The following is a 9,621-nucleotide window of genomic DNA, read 5'->3' as shown; positions in this document are numbered from 1 at the left end:
TCCAGAAACTCATTTGTGCTAAATGGTAATCTCCACCCACATTTAGGACTGGCAGTTATTTGTAGTTTTTATCAACAGCTTGCACTTTTTCTAAATTATATTTGCTTCTTTTAAGACTGACCAAAACTGTTTTTTTACCATTGTGGTTTGATTAAGGTAGTGTATATCAAACAGCTGTTGGAAATATTTTGGACAACCCTCTTATTTACAATATCATTTGATCAACACCTAGTGGTCTTTGGTGGTATCTCGCATAACATTAATAAGGTCTTTTTTAAAAGGCAACTTGAAATTATTGGTCCCATATTTATGTGCTATAGCAAATGTATGGGCTGCTGATCTGCATATATGATAGCAATATATTCTTATGTTTTCAATGACCCCTTATTTCTTCACTCCACTTTATAAGATAGAAATAAATGTTGTTCCATATTTTATTGTTTTTTTTAAAGGTATCATAATTTAGACATAAAGACAAAACTAAGCACAATGAAAAAAGTCTACTCTGTCCTGTAAAGTTTGAGATGTTTTTGTTGTTCAATCTTTGTCACTTGTATGGAAACACTAAATCTTGATAACCTACAACAGAAATATTATCACTTTTATTTCAATTCAATTGTTGCAGTTATCATGCATGTAATAGAGAAAATGATAAATTAGACCAGATCTCCACATTAATAATATCAAAACTAGAGGCTTCAATGAGCCTGTGTCACTCACATGATACTTTTATTTACAATTGATGCATGATACAGAAATTGTCCATACCAACCGTCAGTGTTTACCATACAATACAGTACTTCTATACACTGTCTGTATACAGTATTTGTTGGATTTTGTCCATACCTATCGTCGATGTTTGACATAAAATACAATACTCCTATATACCGTATATCAACAGTATTTGTCTATACCTACCGTCGGTGGTTAACATACAATACAGTCCTCCTATATACCGTCTATCAACAGTATTTGTCTATACCTACCGTCAGTGGTTGACATACGATATAGTACTCCTTTGCACCGTCCATCAACAGTATTTGTCTATACCTACCGTCGGTGGTTAACATGCAATAAAGTGCTCCTATATACCGTCTGTCAACAGTATTTGTCTATACCTACCGTCGGTGGTTAACATACAATATAGTGCTCCCATAAACCGTCTATCAACAGTATTTGTCTATACCTACTGTCGGTAGTTAACATACAATATAGTGCTCCTATATACCATCTATCAACAGTATATGTCTATACCTACCGTCGGTGGTTAACATACAATATAGTGCTCCCATATACCGTCTATCAACAGTATTTGTCTATACCTACCGTCGGTAGTTAACATACAATATAGTGCTCCTATATACCGTGTATCAACAGTATGTGTCTATACCTACTGTCGGTAGTTAACATACAATATAGTGCTCCTATATACTGTCTATCAACAGTATTTGTCTATACCTACCGTCGGTAGTTAACATACAATATAGTGCTCCTATATACCATCTATCAACAGTATTTGTCTATACCTACCGTCGGTGGTTAACATACAATATAGTGCTCCTATATACCATCTATCAACAGTATATGTCTATACCTACTGTCAGTAGTTAACATACAATATAGTGCTCCTATATACCGTCTATCAACAGTATTTGTCTATACCTACTGTCGGTAGTTAACATACAATATAGTGCTCCCATATACCATCTATCAACAGTATTTGTCTATACCTACCGTCGGTAGTTAACATACAATATAGTGCTCCTATATACCATCTATCAACAGTATATGTCTATACCTACTGTCAGTAGTTAACATACAATATAGTGCTCCTATATACCGTCTATCAACAGTATTTGTCTATACCTACCGTCGGTGGTTAACATACAATATAGTGCTCCTATATACCGTCTATCAACAGTATTTGTCTATACCTACTGTCAGTAGTTAACATACAATATAGTGCTTCTATATACCGTCTATCAACAGTATTTGTCTATACCTACCGTCGGTGGTTAACATACAATATAGTGCTCCTACAATGTATATACCGTCTATCAACAGTATCTTTCTATACCTACTGTCAGTAGTTAACATACAATATAGTGCTCCTACAATGTATATACCGTCTATCAACAGTATCTTTCTATACCTACTGTCGGTGGTTAACATACAATATAGTGCTCCTATATACCATCTATCAACAGTATATGTCTATACCTACTGTCAGTAGTTAACATACAATATAGTGCTCCTATATACCGTCTATCAACAGTATCTTTCTATACCTACCATCGGTGGTTAACATACAATATAGTGCTCCTATATACCGTCTATCAACAGTATTTGTTTATACCTACCGTCGGTAGTTAACATACAATATAGTGCTCCTATATACCGTCTATCAACAGTATTTAGTCTATACCTACTGTCGGTAGTTAACATACAATATAGTGCTCCTATATACCGTCTATCAACAGTATATGTCTATACCTACCGTCGGTGGTTAACAAACAATATAGTGCTCCTATATACCGTCTATCAACAGTATTTGTCTATACCTACTGTCGGTAGTTAACATACAATATAGTGCTCCTATATACCGTCTATCAACAGTATTTGTCTATACCTACTGTCGGTGATTAACATACGATATAGTGCTATTACATATACCGTCTATCAAGAGTTTTAGTGTTTACCTACTGTTGGTAGTAAACATACAATATAGTGCTCCTATATACCGTCTATCATCAGTATTTGTCTATACCTACTGTCGGTAGTCAACATACAATATAGTGCTCCTACATGTGTATATACCGTCTATCAACAGTATTTGTCTATACCTACAGTCGGTAGTTAACATACAATATAGTGCTCCCATATACCGTTGATGTCTATCAACAGTATTTGTCTATACCTACTGTCGGTAGTTAACATACAATATAGTGCTCCTATATACCATCTATCAACAGTATATGTCTATACCTACCGTCGGTGGTTAACATACAATATAGTGCTCCCGTATACCGTCTATCAACAGTATTTGTCTGTACCTACCGTCGGTGGTTAACATACAATATAGTGCTCCTATATACCGTCTATCAACAGTATGTGTCTATACCTACTGTCGGTAGTTAACATAAAATATAGTGCTCCTATATACCGTCTATCAACAGTATTTGTCTATACCTACCGTCGGTAGTTAACATACACTATAGTGCTTCTATATACCATTTATGAACAGTGTTTGTCTATACCTACCGTCGGTGGTTAATATACAATAGAGTGCTCCTATATACCATCTATCAACAGTATTTGTCTATACCTACCGTCGCTGGTTATCATAAGATATAGTGATCCTATATACCGTCTATCAACAGTATTTGTCTATACCTACTGTCGGTAGTTGCTCCTATATACCGTCTATCACCAGTATTTGTCTATACCTACCGTCGGTGGTTATCATAAGATATAGTGCTCCTATATACCGTCTATCAACAGTATTTGGCTATACCTACCGTCAGTGGTTAACATACAATATAGTGCTCCCATATACCGTCTATCAACAGTATTTGTCTATACCTACTGTCGGTAGTTAACATACAATATAGTGCTCCTATATACCATCTATCAACAGTATATGTCTATACCTACCGTCGGTGGTTAACATACAATATAATGCTCCCATATACCGTGTATTTACAGTATTTGTCTATACCTACTGTCGGTAGTTAACATACAATATAGTGTTTCTATATACCGTCTATCAATAGTATTTGTCTATACCTACCGTCGGTGTTTAACATACAATATAGTGTTCCTACAATGTATATACCGTCTATCAACAGTATTTGTCTATACCTACCGTCGGTAGTTAACATACAATATAGTGCTCCCATATACCGTCTATCAACAGTATTTGTCTATACCTACCGTCGGTGGTTAACATACAATATAGTGCTCCCATATACCGTCTATCAACAGTATTTGTCTATACCTACCGTCGGTGGTTAACATACAATATAGTGCTGCCATATACCGTCCATCAACAGTATTTGTCTATACCTACTGTCGGTAGTTAACATACAATATAGTGCTCCTATATACCATCTATCAACAGTATATGTCTATACCTACCGTCGGTAGTTAACATACAATATAGTGCTCCTATATACCATCTATCAACAGTATATGTCTATACCTACCGTCGGTGGTTAACATGCAATATATTGCTCCCATATACCGTCTATCAACAGTATTTGTCTCTACCTACCGTCGGTAGTTAACATACAATATAGTGCTCCTATATACCGTCTATCAACAGGATTTGTCTATACCTACCGTCGGTAGTTAACATACAATATAGTGCTCCTATATACCGTCTATCAACAGTATTTGTCTATACCTACCGTTGGTGGTTAATATACAATATAGTGCTCCTATATACCGTCTATCAACAGTATTTGTCTATACCTACTGTCGGTAGTTAACATACAATATAGTGCTCCCATATACCGTTGATGTCTATCAACAGTATTTGTCTATACCTACTGTCGGTAGTTAACATACAATATAGTGCTCCTATATACCATCTATCAACAGTATATGTCTATACCTACCGTCGGTGGTTAACAAACAATATAGTGCTCCCATATACCGTCTATCAACAGTATTTGTCTATACCTACCGTCGGTGGTTAACATACAATATAGTGCTCCTATATACCGTCTATCAACAGTATGTGTCTATACCTACTGTCGGTAGTTAACATAAAATATAGTGCTCCTATATACCGTCTATCAACAGTATTTGTCTATACCTACCGTCGGTAGTTAACATACAATATAGTGCTCCTATATACCATCTATCAACAGTATTTGTCTATACCTACCGTCGGTGGTTAACATACAATAGAGTGCTCCTATATACCATCTATCAACAGTATTTGTCTATACCTACCGTCGGTAGTTAACATACAATATAGTGCTCCTATATACCATCTATCAACAGTATTTGTCTATATCTACCGTCGGTGGTTAACATACAATATAGTGCTCCTATATACCGTCTATCAACAGTATTTGTCTATACCTACTGTCGGTAGTTAACATACAATATAGTGCTTCTATATACCATCTATGAACAGTATTTGTCTATACCTACTGTCGGTAGTTAACATATAATATAGTGCTCCTATATACCGTCTATCAACAGCATTTGTCCATACCTACCGTCGGTGGTTAACATACAATATAGTGCTCCTATATACCGTCTATCAACAGTATTAATCTATACCTACTTTGGGTAGTTAATATACAATATAGTGCTCCTATATACCGTCTATCAACAGTATTTGTCTATACCTACCGTCGGTGGTTAACATACAATATAGTGCTCCTATATACCGTCTATAAACAGTATTTGTTTATACCTACCGTCGGTGGTTAACATACAATATATTGCTCTTATATACCGTCTATCACCAGTATTTGTCTATACCTACCGTCGGTGGTTAACATAAGATATAGTGCTCCTATATACCGTCTATCAACAGTATTTGGCTATACCTACCGTCAGTGGTTAACATAGAATATAGTGCTTCTATATACTGTCTATCACCAGTATTTGTCTATACCTACCGTCGGTGGTTAACATGGAATATAGTGCTCCTATATACCGTCTATCAACAGTATTTGTTTATACCTACTGTCGGAGGTTAACATAGAATATAGTGCTCCTATATACCAAGAGGGATAACGGATCTGCATCTAGAATTTATCATGCTGCCATTTTTTTGGATTTTTAAAATTCTTGTTATCCCTCAATTTTTACATTAATCCCAAATAATACAACAGTAGTCAATTAGGGGCAGAACACCCATTGTATTATGTTTTCTTGCAGTTATATAAAAAAAAATGTATTTAAGAAAGATGGTATATTCTGGATGATATATTAGCACAACCTTGGTCAATTTGATTTCTCCAGTTACTTAGTGGGCTGTCAATTTTGAAACTAATATTTTTTCACATGAAGAATTTTGTAATACTTTAATTTATTATCAAGTTTGGTTGAAAAGTCTGAATAGTTTCTGCTTTGTTCCAGTAATCAAACATTTTGTTTCATTTGCATCTATGAACATGTTATTCATTTTACACCACTCTTCAACCCTGTATAAATCTTCTTGAACATCATCATTTATATTTTCTAGATGTTTCCCCCTGATTTATGAATAGTGGTGTCATCAGCATATACAACGATATAGGTCTGTTTCACAATTTTTAATGCATAAGGGAAGGTCATTTATAAATAGCACAAACAATAGAGGACAAGGTATAGAACATTGGGGAACACCAAATTTTACATGTTGTTGTTCAGAGTTAACATTACAAATGTATACCTTTTGTTATTCAGGTACGACTTAAAAAAACTAACAGTAGTCTCACTAAATCCATACATGTCGAGCTTTAAGGTAGCACAATACAAAGATTTTTTTACTTCCAATCACTAACCTTTGAAATGCTGTAACTTTCTTATGAATGCATTGAAAATAATAAAAGAGGTATATATATGTAGATAAAAGATTAATCTTTTAAATGAATGCAATATATTTATTATGCAATCATTATGTAATCAATTATTATGTAATTAGTGGCAAAATCTGGGTAAGTTCACTTGAATGAATTTAGCTCTATCATCTCTTTAACTATACAGAAAATTTTAACGGAATCTTAATCAACACATCATGGGCTTCAAAAGGGTGTCTCAGATTGTCCCTATTGTATTCCATTCTCTCATAAATCTCTAATTAGTGTAAACATCCTAACCACCTAAAAGAAGATAATGTTCAATTAGGTGTAAAATTTGTTCTATACATTCTATCTGAAATCTGAGACACCCTTTTGTAGATAATGACCATAGGAACAACATATAATAAAATCAACCCTCTAGGGATGCCTATGCAGAAGCTAATTTCATTTGAAAGTGGAAATTTGGTGAAAAATATTTTAGACACAGTTAACATTATAATTGGTTACATAATTGTTGCATAATACTAACATTGCATTTGTTTGAAAGAGTAATCTGTTAGCTATCCAAAACTACCCCTTTTATAAATTTTCAAGCATTATTAAGAAAGTTACAGCATTTTAAAACTTGGGAGTTGGAGTTATAAAATCTTTGTATTGTGCTACCTTAAACAAAGAAAGTCATATTCTACCAAATGAAAAACTTTTTTTTAAATCTTAATAAAATTGCTAGGTTTAAATTACCATCTTTCATTTCTTGCATCCATGTGTCAATGATATTAATTAAATGTCAAGCTCAATTCAGTATATATTCCAAGTTATGGACAAATGATAATGCTATTAAAAATACCAAATCATAACCAGTGCTTTTCTCTTTTTCTATTTACAGTATATGACTAGGTAATAATGATTACTTTTTTCAACTATTTTCATACTTTTTTGTTTCCTCTGCTTTTGTATCAAGGGCATACTTGTTTATGGCAAACTAAGCATCTGCATAATCAAACTATTCCTAACTATACTCTACCTCAAATTCTGGAAACTGCAGAATTTTTGTCATAGCAGTCTTATGGTAGCTGAACTATTTCTATTTTTTGTAAATCTGGATTAATAAGTCTTTTGTCACATTCTGGGGCTATAGAAAAAAAACATCACAGAATTATCAAAATTATGTGTGTATAATGTTTGTGTACAGTCATTCAACTAAAAAAGGACAAAAAATATTTTTTTGTGTATAAATAAATAATTGTGATTTTAATGTCTTAATATTATAAAAAAAACTTCAAAAGATTAAATTTAAATTATAATCTAAACATGAAAGAGCACATATAAATCAACCTTTTACTCAGATTTATATCTAAAACCAGTTATAACTAGCTATAATATCTTTGACTTCACAAATATCATCATCTAATTTTACAAATCAGTATTTATTTGGTGGCACTTCCTGCACACTAAGTATGTTATGCCTTAGGTTTAATTTTGATGCAATCACATTTCAGAAGGTACATGTCTTGAACTGTTTTAATGAATAAATTACAGTTTTAAACTGAGTTTAGGCTGACCTGAGGTCAATAGTCTTAAACAATGTCATCAAACTATCAGTTTTACTGTAATATATTGATATTGTGACATTTATGGGAAAGAGCATATGAGTTAGTCATATTGGTCAATACAATGGAAAGTTTATAGCTGAGACTACTATAACACTATGTGTTATACTAGTAGTCTCAGTTTATAACTATGTTAATGTTAATTATATACATGACATAATAATTAAATCATTTAAAAAACTATTCCAAAGATTTCTCTCAAATCATGTTTACATTTTTTTTAGAGAAGAGACTGTCTGAAATATATTCAGGGGTAGTCCAAATAATTATGACTTCTTAAAAAGCTATATTATGGGGAAAAAGGGGGGGGGTCTATTATGTTTTTTTTCATACAGGAGGAAGACGTCAAAGCAAAAAAAAACCAACAAAACAAAATAAAATAATAGCCTGTCAAGACGTCCTTATATCATAATAATTTGGTCTAATTTTGTGATAATACATTTAACTTCCTTTGATGTCGGGGAGGGGAAAAGTTTTGACGATTAATTATTCTTGAAACTAACCATTATTATTTCTTATTGTTACTTTGTTAAGCGAGCGCGATGTGTGGTTCTCGAGTTATTTAAAAAAAAAAAGGGGGGGGGGGTTGTTACTATATCAAATTTACCCAGTTTGGAGACAATAAATATTTAAAATCTAACCATCAACTCCAATGTTCCTGCTTTTTTTAGCAGAACAAACACGATGGCATTCTCGTCTCTGTTATAATCAATAGTTAACTCATTTCTTCTTCCAGGTTATTTCTTAATCAATTATGATTATCAGCTGTCTATCTATTTACCATGTTTGTGTTAAACTGGTCCGTAATTCGATCGTAGTGTATCGATAAGTGAACACAACAGGGATCCAGTTTATTAAACGTCTGTAAACCGAGGTATATAATATACAAGGTTCCTGAGTCAGTAACCGTAACTATCACCGTGCTTTGTGCGCATGCGCAAGAAACACCAACAACAAGGATAAAACAGGGTACATAGTTCCGTAATTTCGTATATTTTTCTTATCTTCATACTAAAGAGCTCCAAAAGTAGGCGTGCTTAGGTGCACTGGGCGGGTCTAAAAACCGACTCTCGGTGGTTAACGTCTCTCGATGGTTAACTTTAAGTGCCTACCAAAATTTTAGGCCTTACTTTAGATGAAAAATGTAATTTCAATAAACACATAGACACTGTTGAGCAAAAAGCACAAAAATCCTTAGGGATAATCAGAAACATCAAGGGAATAGCAAAGGTATCTACAAAAATTTTAATACAGATATATCAAAGTATAGTGCTGTCTACAATGTTATATGCTAGTAGTGTATGGCAAATCAACAACAACACGCATATAGATATAAAATTAAATGCTATTCAAAGAAAAGGACTAGCCTTATGTCTCAACCAACCAGCAACAGCTAGTATAGAAGCCTTGGAAGTAGTAGCAGGAATACTACCACTGGACTTCAAAAGAGAAGAAGCTGGTATAAGACAAATTGCAAAAATAAA

The 9,621-nt window shown here is 33.6% G+C and overlaps 1 long non-coding RNA gene across 2 annotated transcripts; it reads right to left on the bottom strand.

Moving 5' to 3' along the window:
* Nucleotides 1-445: 445 nt before the first annotated feature.
* On the bottom strand, nt 446-8,927 carry LOC143068345 (uncharacterized). Of its 2 annotated transcripts, none has more exons than XR_012976155.1 (3): nt 8,779-8,927; nt 7,552-7,659; nt 446-579 (listed from the first exon to the last, which is right to left on the bottom strand). It is a non-coding gene; the product is annotated as an uncharacterized LOC143068345 (long non-coding RNA). The 2 variants fall into 2 exon arrangements; XR_012976156.1 differs by lacking the exon at nt 8,779-8,927 and adding an exon at nt 8,745-8,776.
* Between the last annotated feature and the right edge of the window lie 694 nt (nt 8,928-9,621).

The sequence above is a fragment of the Mytilus galloprovincialis genome, chromosome 3, assembly GCF_965363235.1.
Source record: "Mytilus galloprovincialis chromosome 3, xbMytGall1.hap1.1, whole genome shotgun sequence".
Taxonomy (NCBI): domain Eukaryota; kingdom Metazoa; phylum Mollusca; class Bivalvia; order Mytilida; family Mytilidae; genus Mytilus; species Mytilus galloprovincialis.
This window is presented reverse-complemented; position numbering and strand designations above follow the sequence as displayed.